At 38.6% G+C, this 15,678-nt stretch overlaps 1 pseudogene; it reads right to left on the bottom strand.

Annotated features, from left to right (window-relative positions):
- Positions 1 to 5,415: 5,415 nt before the first annotated feature.
- LOC145120835 (putative xyloglucan endotransglucosylase/hydrolase protein 26) overlaps positions 5,416 to 15,678 on the bottom strand; it is a 66,585-nt pseudogene continuing 56,322 nt past the window's right edge.

Genomic DNA, 15,678 nt, shown 5'->3' with positions numbered 1-15,678 from the left:
CTTTACATGGTATTTTAGCTCTTAGGGCCAGATCTACAGTTTGGGGTTATGCATTTGTTGATTAAGTGGTTAATGATTAAGTTCTTACCCTTGTAATCCTAGGGTTTGGGTTTTGAACCCATTTTGGTGGTTCTTAGGGGTAAAGTTGGAAACTTTACCCTTCTTGAGGCTATTTCAGTTACGATGTAAGTCATGAAGCTCTTACTTTCATTAAGGAAGGCTTAATGGATTAAGATGTTGAATTTCTGGTGAACTCGACGAGTTCATAGAGGAACTTGGTGAGTTGGATCGATTTCTCCCGACTTTGCAGATCTGATAGGTAAACTCGACGAGTTCATGGATGAACTCGGCGAGTTAAGTCAACTCGGAATGTTGACTTTGACTTTGACTTTCGTCTTTGACCAAGTTTGACCTTTAAGGGGCTTCTGGGCATTTTATGCTGAACTTAAGGAAATCATTTATGCTTCTGGGATTCTGGGCATTTTATGCTGAACTTAAGGAAATCAACTACCTTTCTTTATTCGAGGTGAGTTTCCTTACCGGGTTTAGCGGGTCGAAGGCACCAAGACCGGCCCATGTTTATATTATGTTGTTAGTATGCTAGTTGTCTTTGTGACTCTTGCATGTGGGTAGCACCCGATTCCTGGTACGTATTTAATTTCAAAAGGTATTGCAATTTACTCTGGGACTCGGCGAGTTAGAGGCCTAACTCGTCGAGTAGACTCGACTTATGATCGGGGGTTTAAGTGACCTACTTGACGAGTAGGAGCTGTCTGGACAAAACCCTAATATTTAGGGTTTGCACCCTATTTAAACACTTTATCTCGTCCCAAACCAGCCTCCATCACCCTCCCAACTCAGAGAGACCCTAGATTGAAACCCTAAACCCTTTTTGAGTGATTTTGAGCCCTTTGTTCCATTTTGTGCAAGTTAGAAGGTTGGAGAGAAGAAGAAGGAGCTTGGGATTTGCAGAAAGAGCAAGGAGATCTAGAGGCTTTGCTTCATTTCCTGATTATTGGAGGTAAAAAGTCCAGACCTTGCTTCTTCTTTCATTAGATACTCTTTTTGGAGTAACCTAGGGTTTTTGGAAGCCATTTTGGAGCCATGATTGGATGCAACCATGATTTTGGGATAAGGACTTCAGATCTGGAACCATTGAAGGTTCCCATGCCATAAAGGTGCCAACTTTATGGCCATGGGAGACCCATGCATCTTATAAGCACTTTGTATGGCTTTTTGAGCCAAAGGCCCCATGCATGTACACCAAGTTTGAAGCTTTACGTATAATATGGAACCTAGGAGGCCAGATCTATGGTTTTGACGCATTAAGACCAAGTATAATCGACTGTATAGTTTTGGACAAAGAGGGACTCGGCGAATCACTTGGGTGACTCGGCGAGTCGGGACGCTTTTCCCCCCAAAATGACTTCTGGAAATGGTTTTGAATGAGGGGAAGGAACACTCAGCCTGCTAGGGGTTGTCTTGAACCTATAAATCATAGGACTCGGCGAGTCCAAGGCAATCTATCAACTCATGAAGACGGAATCAACGAGTTTTCATAGAACTCGGCGAGTCATAGAATGGACACATTCATATGATGAAGATGAACTCGACGAGTTCAAGGATGAACTCGGCGAGTCGGTTGAAGATGGTCCCGATGCTATGGTTGAAGGTGAACTGGTCGAGTTACTTGCTAGACTCGACGAGTAGGGTCGGGGGTTGTATCATTTTGAAAGAATAGGGAATCGACGAGTTGGTGGACCAACTCGGCGAGTCAAGTCAACCGGATGTTGACTTTGACCAGGATTTGACCTTGACCTTGACTTGGATTTGGGTTGACCCTTGTAAGGGTTATGAGTATGCATTAGTAATCGGAAAAGGCTGTTGTATAGGTATTGAGGAGTAGAGACGAGTCGATTCCCGTGCCGAGGACTGTGCAGATACTACACGACATCGAGGTGAGTTACCTTCCAGTAGGAGTGGGTCTACGGCCACAATGCCTACCCACTAGTAGGAGTTGTTTGTTAGATGATTGTGTTTGTGATAATTATCTGGTGTGGTTATCTGATATCCTTTATGTGCTAGGATGCTATGATATATGTGTTAGTAGTGGTAGGGGTGATATAGCCCTAGTTACCGGTTGAAAGATACCGAAGGGGTACATAGTACCCATTTATGCCTAGCAGTATGATCATGATGTGTTATAATGCGACCAGTATGCTTATGATATGTTAATATGTGATTGTATAGGGGTGAAACAGTCCCCAATTACCGGTTGGAAGATACCAAAGAGGAGGTTAGCTCCCGGTTATCGGTTGAAAGATACCGAAGGGGAGGTTCGCTCCCGGTTACCGGTTGAAAGATACCGAAGGGGAGGTTAGTTCCTGGCTACTGGTTGAAAGATACCGAAGGGGAGCCCAGCTCCCAGTTATGCCAGACAGATACCGGTTGAAAGATACTGAAGGATAGGCATTATGTGGTATGTGGTATGATGGGGGAACTCACTAAGCTTTGTGCTTACAGTTTCAGTTTTGGTTTCAGGTACCTCTTCATCCAAGGGGAAGGAGACGACGGTGTAGCAGTGCATCACACACACGCACATGGTTTCCGCAATGAGTTTTCTGGGATTGTACTCTGATTTATATTACTGTTGATGTTTTGATCTTGAGACATGTTCATGATGGTTTATGATATGGTATTGACAATGTTTTCAGTAAACGATTTTAAAATGTTACTTAATTACGAACAATTTTTTTGGACTCGAAATTTGGGATGTTACAAGTTTGTATCAGAGCCTTGGTTTGAGGGATTCGGACACACCCTCGGGGGTGTCTGGACTCAAATCGAGGGCTTGAAAGATTTTTACAAGAAAATAGTTTTCTAAAATCTAAGTTAAGGAATTTTGAGAAAGGACAAGGTGTGTGATGCGTGCGACCGGCCGAGCTCACACTACTAGAAAAAGAGCCTTTTACGACGCGCAATGCGTGTCGTAAAACGCTCAGAAGACGCGTAAATGCGCGTCAAGGAAGGCCCTGTCATAACGAGAGACGACAGGCTTTTGCACGTCGTCTATAGACGACACGCTTTTGCGCGTCGTATATAGACGACGCGCATTTACGACGCACATTTATGACATGCAATGCGTATCATTAAAACCCATGTCAAGAAAGGTCATGTCATAAATGAAGATGACACACATTTTTGCGTATCGGAAATTAAAATGTTTAAAAAATATATTTATATATTTATTAATTTTTAAATTAAATGTGCATTTCATGTCTCATAATAAAAATAAAATACCATATAACAAAAATACAATCCATTGCATAAAATTTAATGTCATACAATTCTATTTCTTATGATATATAAATTTGCATTCATCTAATCTAATGTGTGTTTCATACTAACAATTGAAATGAAGAATGCAACACTTGCATTTACAGCATCTTATCTCTTTCAGCTTGAGCTTTCTTTTCCTCTTCTAACCCCAGAGCTATTCGCTTTCATCAACCCTGTAAACACAACACAAAATCACTTGTCATTTTCATTCTACTTTTTAAATTAATTCTTATTAGGACATTCTACTTTTAAACCTACCAATATAGCACATTTTTCAAAGAATATAATTTATAATTTTTTTATGGAATGTACATTGCTATTTCTTAAATACAAGATGTTACAAATCAAGAAACTTACATGGACTGCTGACCACTAGTTTCCTGCATCATCTGAGTATATATGTACTCATCAACTCTCTGCTTTGCCAAAGCAACCTATTTCACATCAAATTAAAACTGATTTTAATCAAATTTGTATTATAAAAATATTAATCTTATTTTGATAACTAAAAGTTGCAGTTTTTTTAAAGGAATCACCAACCTGCTGAGCACTACCACCCAAGTGAATTTGTCTATGTTTCTTTTCCCCTTTCCCACCATGAACCTGCAAGACATGAGACATCTAATAAATAAAATTTAAAACAAATTTTGATTTTTTTTTCCTTTCAGTAACGATTAACATTTAACAAAAAAAACAAAAGTGTTGTTTTTTTTCCTAAAATCTCTAGTCATTTTTCTAAATAACTTGCACAAAAAATATCTAAAAACAAAACCTTGAAAGTTCTCCTGACTCTGTTCTGATCCGAGATATGTTTGAGCCACATCTCCCAATTAATCCACCAATAAATGTCTCAGAAATCATCATCACTAGAGTTACATATTCAGCTGAAAGGTAAATAAAAAAGTGTATATATACACATCAATGATATGATAATAATAATAATAATAATAATAATAATAATAATAATAATAATAATATTATAAAAAAAATTACTTATAATATAATGAGACAAGATATTTACCAGGTAAAATATTTCAACTCTTGTCTGTGGTGCTACGGTCCCTATGATTGTTTGCAAATAATTGTGTATGGTGATGTTTTTGCACAACAATACAAGTCACTGGTGGTTGGTAATTTGGTTCTAAAGATGTACAAGCATGTAGTCATAAATTAACCCTAAGTTAGTTACCATATTGATATCATGTGCATTGCTATTATTGGTTAAAAGAGAAAATATTTATACACCGACCTTACGAATAGCATCGAATTCATACAGTAACACTTGATAGAATTGTCTTTCACTCACTCCATCCCTGTTCAAATTTCAAAACATCAAAAAGAATGTTTGAAAAATACTTGAGAAAATGACAACACACTTGGAAAATGGAAAATGAGGGTAAAAAATTAGGTCTTAGTGGGGAAAGTCTTTTTTCTTTCGTTCTTTCTGCTTGAAGTCAAAGAAACACCTGTATATAGCTTACCGGATTAAGTCATAAGCTATATATGAGTGTTTCTCTATGACTTGATAAAAAAATTGACTTAATGGAAAAAGTTTGGGAAACGAGGCTTTACCCATTGTATATTTATTGTTTTTTCTCAAGTATGAATGATTTATCCAAACAGCATTGCAAAGATGGATGAAAGTTTTGGTTACCTGTAAAATATGATCCGTAGGGGTTTCTGTCCTAATAATAAGAAAAGCAAAAACAATATGAACATAAGAAATAGAATGAAGAACAAAAATTATGTTAAACATTATATATTCATACCCAACGCCTATCTTAGCAAACTTGATTTGGAACACCTGTACAATAAAATATAAATTATCAAAAGACTAAATGACTATCTTACCCTTATTAGACTAACTAGCATTGTAATATTTTGTAATTATCTTTTTATATTTGGTAGGGTTCAATCCCATTTCGATTTCAGATTCTTCATACGTCTCCTATATATACATCTATAATGGAATGCAAAGGGCAGGCAGTTTAATACCAAACTTTAAAAAGGAAAACCAAGCTTTAAGCTAAGACTGGAAAATGAATCGTGGTGTAATTGTGAAAGAATATCATGTATCTATTTGTATTGTGGCTTATAACATTCAGCTGCCATCTTCCCATTAAAACGCCAGTAATATGTGCAGTAGTTATACATCATGTGGTTATCTCTAACCAATTTGAGATTGACCTGCTGATTCGAACTCAGTTTCTTGTAGACATTGGAGGTCCACCAGTTAGCTGGGGTAGGGTAGGTACGCAGGTCCAGTCGATTTTGACCAGCCCACCTCTTGTTTCCCAGTTATCTCCATTCCAGAAACTAGAATAGACTTTCATTCCTTATTGGTCTGGGAACCCAATTCCTTCGCTTCTGTAGTTTCTGAAAACCATAATGGGTATACTATCAACATAGCACCTGCATTTATTGTCATGATCTAAGTATTTATTGCAAAAACTAAGTTAATTAAGGGGTGCTTATTTTAGTAAACTTACACTACTGCGTTAGGGTTCCAGTGAATGGTATAGTTGTGGAAATCGACAGTTGGATCAAACCAAAAGTTGAACTCCTGCTCCATATTTGCTTTTCCTTGGAGAAAGATGTTTGTGTGCATGATGTAAGGTTGTCCTGATGAGCTTCCTAAGAACTCAAAGTGGGTCTCATCATGATAGTTTCCAACAGACGAAAGCTGCAATGATTCCACATAAAAGAGTGAACATGTTAAGTATGTGCATGGTGTACTTTCAACTTTTTATTCTTATTAACGAACATACATAAAATGTTGTGACAGTTCCCGCAGAGTTTCCTGGAACCAACTTGATTAGCATCTCAACGCTCCAAAAAAGAATGTGTTTTGTGATTGAACACCAGATCCTGTAATTGGAGTTAGATCAGCAATCATTGTATAAATTATGCTACTAGCAGGAGAAAGTTAGAATTGGGGTTTCACTTTTTAAGAATCAAATAGATTTGCATTGAGTGTTTCCAAAATAAAAAAAAAAAAGTAAATATGATAGTGAAGATGCATGATATGTACCTGAAACATGATCCAGAACCAGATTAAGATCACCATTGCTAAAATTGTATGAATGCTTGGCACCCCAGTTGAAGGGCATGTCATTGTAAGAGTTTCCATGGACAAGGCATGGTTGGTAAGCAGTTAGTGAGATAAATGAAACTGCAACCAAAGCCTGGAAGCTTCTCATCTCAACTAAGAAGAATGTAATCATGTATTATGATTTTCTACTTTTATATGTAGTTTCAAGCGATGGAATTCCAGTTCAACTACAACCATTCCTATGTACACAAAACTAACTCTTTAATTTTTCCCTGAAAAGGGGAAGTGTTACAATTAATAAATAAAATAAAAAAAGAATACCTTGGTGAAAACAAACAGAAGCAAAGTTCCCATTTCTTTGAAGAAAGCTACTAAGTGAAGCGGAATTGCATATTCCCAAAGCTCTATTCCATATTGATTCCAATGCCGATTTATCTTTAAGCTTTTCTGATTCATAAATATTATGCTCACATTGAGACCCTACAAGATGCTTTATGCTCTCATCAGCAGAAGAAAGGCGACAACAACCACCACTATCTGTTAGGCAAGTTAGGCATTGTAAATGTAAGAGTTAAAATTATATACTTGTTGTATAAGAGTAAGAAAAGAAAAGGTAACAGTTAACATGAAGTAAGAAAATATATATTTTTTGATATATACTTCTCTTTTGTTGGCTGGATGTAGTACAAGGTGGTTGTTTATAATACCTTCCAATTTGATTTTGAATCTGGTCTTCTTGCTGTTCTCAGCATTTCATACAATTGTTAGATTAGTGTCTAAGCCTATAACTATATTTGGTAAGTATTTGACCCGTTTGTGCATTGTCCTTTTGGGTTGCCTTCACCATAGCAACTTGACAAGGTGATTTATGAAGAGAGAGATGATATTATTATATTAATATATTATGAGAATAATATATTAAAGGAATAATAATATTATTTGATTAATATTAGTCATAGATTAATTAGGAATTAATTTGGTGACTAAAAGAGGTTAATTGAATAAAAGGACTTAAACTGTCAAATGTGTGATAGTTATGTTTTTGGGCTATGAATCCTTATAGATAATAGGGTGGTTGAATTTAGGGTTATGGTATCCTTGAATTCGCCCAAGCCTTAATCTAGAAGGATCCTTGGATTGTTTAAGGCCTAAGTTATTCAATTAGGGTTAAGGATGTAACCCTAGTAGCTCATAGTATAAAAGGACCCCATGGGTTGGGGAAATCGGCCACCTTGCTTCCTTGGGAACCCTAGAGCCGATTTCCACACCTCTCTCCTCTCTCCAAATCATCCTCTTGCTAGTTGGTGTTTGTAAGCCATTAGAGGAGTGACAATTGTGACTCTAAGCTCCAAGAACAAGAAGATTCAAGCAAGCAACTTAAGGTATTCATCTAGATCTGATTTCATATGTTATGATTCCATTGTAATCACTAGATTTAGCATTGTAAGCCTTGGATACATTGCATGTTCAATTAGAGAAACCTAGATCCAAGCATTAGGGTTTGCATGTGCACATAGGAAAGTTCTTATGGCTCAAACGCATCAGTGGTATCAGAGCTTTGATTGATTTCTATTAAATTGATGCATTGTTTGATTGTTCTTGCATTGAAAAAAATCGTTTTTCTGCCTTCTGACTGACAGACTCGGCGAGTCCCATTGTGGACTCGGCGAGTAGGATGAACTCGGCGAGTCCATAATTGTGACATCCCCTAATTTCTCAGGCAGAAAAGACCGATTTAATTTATGATTTTTAAAATAAAATCAGAGAAATCTTTTCAAAAGATATTGCGGAATAGGTCCCCAATATAAAACATGATAATGTTTATCAAAACCTTTCTTTAAGAAATATATAATTTCCTTTTATATTAAAACCTCGGGATGTTATGTTCCGATACAGATCAAAAGCATAAACAAGACATTATAAGCCTTACAACAGTTATTTATAACTACTGGCCTATAATCCATAAATCACTCATCATCATCATCCGACTATGCTCGTGGTCCACTACCTGTAATCATAAAAAGCTGAGTGGGTCAGGCTTGGAAGCCTGGTCAGCATATAGGCTTTTCAACCCACAATAAATAAATTTATTGTACTTAAACATCAATCAATCAACCAAATTACCCCAACCCCATTATCTTATTTATTTCTTAAGGGTTTACCCTAAGAATCAACTATCACTCCTTCCTAAGGAATAAACACAAGGTCACACCATCACCAGGGTTTATACAACAGGGGCTAAATTAATAGCTCTTATTTATTGACAGTATTATTGACAGTATTCACCCCTGTCATACATGTCAATGGGTTTTTAGAGTACTCCAAATGAACATATACTTCATTACACCTACAGGTTGCGGGCCTGATAGTGTTCCACAGACCATTTAGAATAGTCCATGGTTGTCATCCCTACTCTCCTGAATGACGGGGGGCAACATTTTGGGTAAGTGATTCTCTCAAATTTCACCACTCACCCTCAACTCACGATCAATATTACTGATCATCTCCTTTATCCAACTCACCTATCATCACACACCCATTATATCATCTATCCATGTTTTACCCAACATTTTTGTAGATAAAAATACATATACAGTTTAAATTATTTAAAAACATGTATAAATCACACCTTCAACATCCAACTCAAATAAACAAACAATAAATATTCACACAACACGTATTTTATGTAAAATACTTCATATCTATGTGTAAGGTGAAAGTAACTACACACTCACCTGATTTAATGAAAATCGGGCAGCAATTCGTTTCCTAAAACGATCGTTTCTAATAAAACCGGGAGTTTTATTGAGAAACCGGGCTCTACGAAGGGTCGGGCTTCGAAACCGAAAAGATAAATTTTCCGGGCTTCACGGGCACTTCGTCGCGTATTCTGGGGGTTATAATCGATACCGGGGCTTCGGGGGAAGTTAGAATGAAAGAAATATGGGTTTAGGGGCTAAAATTGACAAGTTTTCAAAATATCCCCTGGAGGTCTCGCACCCTTCTATTTATAGGGGCGAGCCTCCTGATCCAACGGCTGAGAAGCCTCCAGCTGTGCTGATCCGAGGACTCACAGGGGATGGCTCGCTCATGGCTCGCACATGGCTCGCACCTGCGAAGGCTTGCTGGCAGCTCCTTACTGGACCGAGGTCTAGGGTCCGAAGTAGAGGCATCGTGGCATGCTGCGAGGGTTCGGTCTCGTACAAGAAGGTACATGTCGCACCGCTATTAGACCACTTCAGATCAGATCAGGTGCTCGGATGACTCAGCAGCTCGGACACGTGGCTCGCCTGACTCACCCATTTCGGACACGTGGCACGTTCTAAGCGAGGGTGACGTGGCAAATCGTGACTATGCGAATTTTCTCGGTTTTTATGCAAAAACTTCTAAAATCCATAACTTTCGCATACGAGCTCCGTTTTTGACGTTCTTTATATGCACGCGTAGGTAAAATTACGCTCTACAACTTCCGTTTAGACTTCGTCGGCTAATTTTGAATCTAATTTTTATATTATTATTTTTAACAAACCGGGACAGGAATTCCGTTAAAAATTCATAACTTCTTCATCCGACGTCCGTTTTCGTCAGACTTTTTACCGTTGTGCTACTATTTACGAGACCTTCGATTCTCGTTTAGGTCGTGTCGGCTAAAAATCACTCGATCTAAAATTCGAGTTTTTAGCTGTCTACTGCTAAGCTGAAACTTCGAAAAATCATAACTTCCTCATACGAAGTCAGATTTGGGCATTCTTGTTATAGCTACTCTCGGTTTAACGAACACTACAAGTTTCGTTTAGATTAGTAAGGCTAAAAAGTAGTTTATCAAAAACTCACTTTTTACGACATTCGGCACCGTGCCGGTTTGTTACGAAACTTCGACAGGTCATAACTTCTTCGTTATAACTCGGATTTCGGCATTCTTTATATATCTGTAATCCTTGTCACGCCCACCACAAGTTTCTTAATAGATATCGGCTTTATCTAAAATTTAATTTTTGACGCTCATTTTTATTCTTAATTATTTAAACCCTAATAATTAAGCATAAAACACATAAAACATATAATATTCACATAATTCCTTTTCATTTCTCCAAAATGAGTCACAAAGGTTAACCTATACCATTATGTCAATATTAATGCCTAGCCTAGAAACACGGGCGTTACAACTCTCTCCCCCTTAGGATGATTCCGTCCCCGGAATCACACAACGACAAACAACTACGGGTAGCGACTCACCATGTCACTCTCCGTTTCCCAGGTGAGATTTGGCCCATTTATATGTTTCCAACGCACAAGCACTAAATCGACTATCTTACGTTACAACTTCTTAGTCTTACGGTCAACGATTGCTTCAGGTTCTCCAATTAACCTCTTGCTCTCATCCAACCTTAATTCAGAAATGAGAATTATGTCGGGCACACCTCCCGTGAACTTCCTCAAATAACACACATGAAATGTGTTATGAATACCCTCCAGTTCTTCCGGTAATTCTAGCTTGTAAGCTTGTTTCCGATCCTCCGAAGAACTTTAAATGGTCCAATAAACCTTGGACTCAACTTTCCCCTTCTACCAAACCTTATAAGTCCCTTCCATGATGAGACTTTAAGTAAAACCGAATCTCCAACTTCGAATGATATCGGTTGTCTTTTCTTGTCAGCATAGCTCTTTTGAGCAGCTAACATCCTTTCCCTAATCACTTTCAACTTTCCAGCAGTCTGATGGACTATTTCAAGTCCCATAAGCTGCTTTTCCCCAGCTTCCAGTCACCATGACGGCATTCAACACTTTTCCCCATACAAAGTGTGATAAGGTGCCATCTTGATGCTTGAGTGGAAACTATTACCCTAGAAAAATTCTACTAAAGGCAAATGTTCATCCCAGTTACCTTGGAATTCCAGGGTACAGGTTCTCAGCATATCCTTCAACGTTTGAATCGTTTATTCGCTCTGACCATCGGTTTGCGGATGGTAAGCCGTATTCAAACACAACTTGGTACCCAATTCCTCTTACAGACTCCTCTAACACCTTGAGGTAAAACGGCTGTTACGATCGGATACAATCGTTAACGGAACATCGTGAAGCCTCACAATTTCTTTCACATAAGAATTCGCAAGTTTATCCATAGACCATTTCTCGTTGGCTGCTATGAAATGCGCACTCTTAGTGAAGCGATCAACGACCGCCTAAATCATGTCGTGACCGTTCCTTGTTCTGGGCAGTTTAGTCACAAAATCCATAGTGATGTCTTCCCATTTGCCCATGGGTATAGGCAAAGGTTCTAAACTCCCATACGGTTTCTAATGCTGTGCCTTAACCCTAGCACAAGTTACACACTCGTCCACATACTTTGCAACATCGAGCTTCATCGTCGGCCACCAGCAATAGGGTTTTAGATCCCTATACATTTTTGTACTACCGGGATGAATCGAGTACATGGTTTTGTGAGCTTCTTCCATCAGAAGACCTCTTACTCCTCCCGCCTTAGGTACCCAAATCCTATCTTTGAATACCTTCAGTCCTTGACCGTTTGTATCAAACACCAACGTTTTGCCCGAACGTTCCTCCTTTCGGTCATTTCTCTCTAAAGCTTCCTCTTGAGCTTTCACAATTGTCGAGACAACTTCAATTCTCAATGCTCTTGGCCTTTTCTTTTCAAGATTTACCTTCCGACTAAGAGCATTAGCAACAACATTTGCTTTACCAGGGTGGTAAAGTATCTCACAGTCGTAGTCCTTGAGTAACTCTATCCAGCGTCGTTGCCTCATGTTCAATTCCTTCTCCATACCTTTAAGGCGAATACTACCGCTGCCAACTCCAGATCATGAGTGGGGTAGTTCTTTTCATGCTCCTTCAATTGCCTCAATGCATACGCTATCACTTTATTCCCTTTGGGTCAGAACACAACTTAACCCAACTTCTTTAACAACGAACGCGATACTTCTATTGATCGCTTTGATCAGCCTTTACTTCAATTCGGCTTAAGTCAACTGCTACATCGAACTTGGTTCTCTGAACCACATAACAAACTCATTGTAGTCGGACTCAATTTGATATGACCACTAGGGTCGGAATAACAATCATCTTCTTAGTCATTACCGAAACGATGGTAACGATAGACTAGAATAAGACGGAATCAATTACGAGTTCCTTGGTAACCTTGTGACTTTCCCTGATCCAAGTGTGAGTCCTGTGCTTCCAGTAGTATAGATCTCTACTACTATTCACACCTACTCATACTCGTCCCAAGTACTGTCTCGCAGTCCCCAAGTCCTAAAATCACAAAAAAATCTAACACATACGAATGTGTCCAATTAATCATAGAATTTTCCTAGACTCTACTAGGACTTCTTCCATGCATATCTTCAGTCATCAATTCTACTTCAACTTGGTTGGTGATGGAAATTTCAAATGATGGGACAACTTTAGGAATTACACCAATCGTTCCATCATCCTGCCAATCGAAGGTGTACTTCAGACGTACCATACTCCTCTAAACGTTTCATTATTTTATCAAACATATTCTAAGACAAGATACCACTCTTACGATATCTTCTGATAGGTATCATTCACTATCATAAGTTTTTTTCATTTCCTCCATCTACTCAATTCTCTACGAGTCTTCACCATAACGTTTTGTACACCCAAGCAGACGTTCGGTGTGCCAGGCGAGAATTTAAGATAGGAAAGCTTTATTTACGATAAACGTATAAATCTCCTTATCACTTCGAAACGTTTACATGTTAGTTCTAATCTCGTAATCATACGCTTAGAATCCTATACACATAAGGTTTCCAGATCCGGTCGGCAACAGACCATAGATCCGAACAAATAATAGCATATAAGGCACCCTTATACCTATAACATAAAATATTTAACACATAAAACATTTTAGGCATCTTTCCTAAAATAAACTTATGCTCGTGCCTAAATTATGGTAGACACTCATCTCACAATCATCACTTAGCATTCTAAGTTTAAGTCTAGAAATCCTACAATTTCTTAGTTCGCTTAAACTAATGCTCTGATACCAACTGTGACATCCCCTAATTTCTCGGCCAGAAAAGACCGATTTAATATATGCTTTTTAAAATAAAATCAGAGAAATCTTTTCAAAAGATATTGTGGAATAGGTCCCCAATATAAAACATGATAATGTTTATCAAAATCTTTCTTTAAGAAATATATAATTTCCTTTTATATTAAAACCTCGGGATGTCATGTTCCGATACAGATCAAAAGCATAAACAAGACATTATAAGCCTTACAACAGTTATTTATAACTACTGGCCTATAATCCATAAATCACTCATCATCATCATCCGACTATGCTCGGGGTCCACTACCTGTAATCATAAAAAGTTGAGTGGGTCAGGCTTGGAAGCCTGGTGAGCATATAGGGTTTTCAACCCACAATAAATAAATTTATTGTACTTAAACATCAATCAATCAACCAAATTACCCCAACCCCATTATCTTATTTATTTCTTAAGGGTTTACCCTAAGAATCAACTATCACTCCTTCCTAAGGATTCATCCTAAGGAATAGACACAAGGTCACACCATCACCAGGGTTTATACAACAGGGGCTAAATTAATAGCTCTTATTTATTGACAGTATTATTGACAGTATTCACCCCTGTCATACATGTCAATGGGTTTTTAGAGTACTCCAAATGAACATATACTTCATTACACCTACAGGTTGCGGGCCTGCTAGTGTTCCACAGACCATTTAGAATAGTCCATGGTTGTCATCCCTACTCTCCTGAATGACGGGGGGCAACATTTTGGGTAAGTGATTCTCTCAAATTTCACCACTCACCCTCAACTCATGATCAATATTACTGATCATCTTCTTTATCCAACTCACCTATCATCACACACCCATTATATCATCTACCCATGTTTTACCCAACATTTTTGTAGATAAAAATACATATACAGTTTAAATTATTTAAAAACATGTATAAATCACACCTTCAACATCCAACTCAAATAAACAAACAATAAATATTCACACAACACGTATTTTATGTAAAATACTTCATATCTATGTGTAAGGTGAAAGTAACTACACACTCACCTGATTTAATGAAAATCGGGCAGCAATTTGTTTCCTAAAACGATCGTTTCTAATAAAACCGGGAGTTTTATTGAGAAACCGGGCTCTGCGAAGGGTCGGGCTTCGAAACCGAAAAGATAAATTTTCCGGGCTTCACAGGCACTTCGTCGCGTATTCCGGGGGTTATAATCGATACCGGGGCTTCGGGGGAAGTTAGAATGAAAGAAATATGGGTTTAGGGGCTAAAATTGACAAGTTTTCAAAATACCCCCGGGAGGTCTCGCACCCTTCTATTTGTAGGGGCGAGCCTCCTGATCCAACGGCTGAGAAGCCTCCAGGTGTGCTGATCCGAGGACTCGTAGGGGATGGCTCGCACATGGCTCGCACCTGCGAAGGCTTGTTGGCAGCTCCTTACTGGACCGAGGTCTAGGGTCCGAAGTAGAGGCATCGTGGCATGCTGCGAGGGTTCGGTCTCGTGCAAGAAGGTACGTGTCGCACCGCTATTGGACCACTTCGGATCAGATCAGGTGCTCGGATGACTCAGCAGCTCGGACACGTGGCTCGCCTGACTCACCCATTTCGGACACGTGGCACGTTCTAAGCGAGGGTGACGTGGCAAATCGTGACTAAGCGAATTTTCTCGGTTTTTGTGCAAAAACTTCTAAAATCCATAACTTTCGCATACGAGCTCCGTTTTTGACGTTCCTTATATGCACGCGTAGGTAAAATTACACTCTACAACATCCGTTTAGACTTTGTCGGCTAATTTTGACTCTGATTTTTATATTATTATTTTTAACAGACCGGGACAGGAAATCCGTTAAAAATTCATAACTTCTTCATCTGACGTCCGTTTTCGTCAGAGTTTTTAACGTTGTGCTACTATTTACGAGACCTTCGATTCTCGTTTAGGTCGTGTCGGCTAAAAATCACTCGATCTAAAATTCGAGTTTTTAGCTGTCTACTGCTAAGCTGAAACTTCGAAAAATCATAACTTCCTCATACGAAGTCAGATTTGGGCATTCTTGTTATACCTACTCTCGGTTTAACGAACACTACAAGTTTCGTTTAGATTACTAAGGCTAAAAAGTAGTTTATCAAAAACTCACTTTTTACGACATTCGGCACCGTGCCGGTTTGTTGCGAAACTTCGACAGGTCATAACTTCTTCGTTATAACTCGGATTTCGGCATTCTTTATATATCCGTAATCCTTGTCACGCCCA

Source organism: Lactuca virosa, chromosome 1 (genome assembly GCF_052849685.1).
Source record: "Lactuca virosa cultivar CGN04683 chromosome 1, Lactuca_virosa_CGN04683_v6, whole genome shotgun sequence".
Classification (NCBI taxonomy): domain Eukaryota; kingdom Viridiplantae; phylum Streptophyta; class Magnoliopsida; order Asterales; family Asteraceae; genus Lactuca; species Lactuca virosa.
Note: the sequence above shows the minus strand (reverse complement) of the source record. Positions and strands in the feature narration are given on the sequence as shown.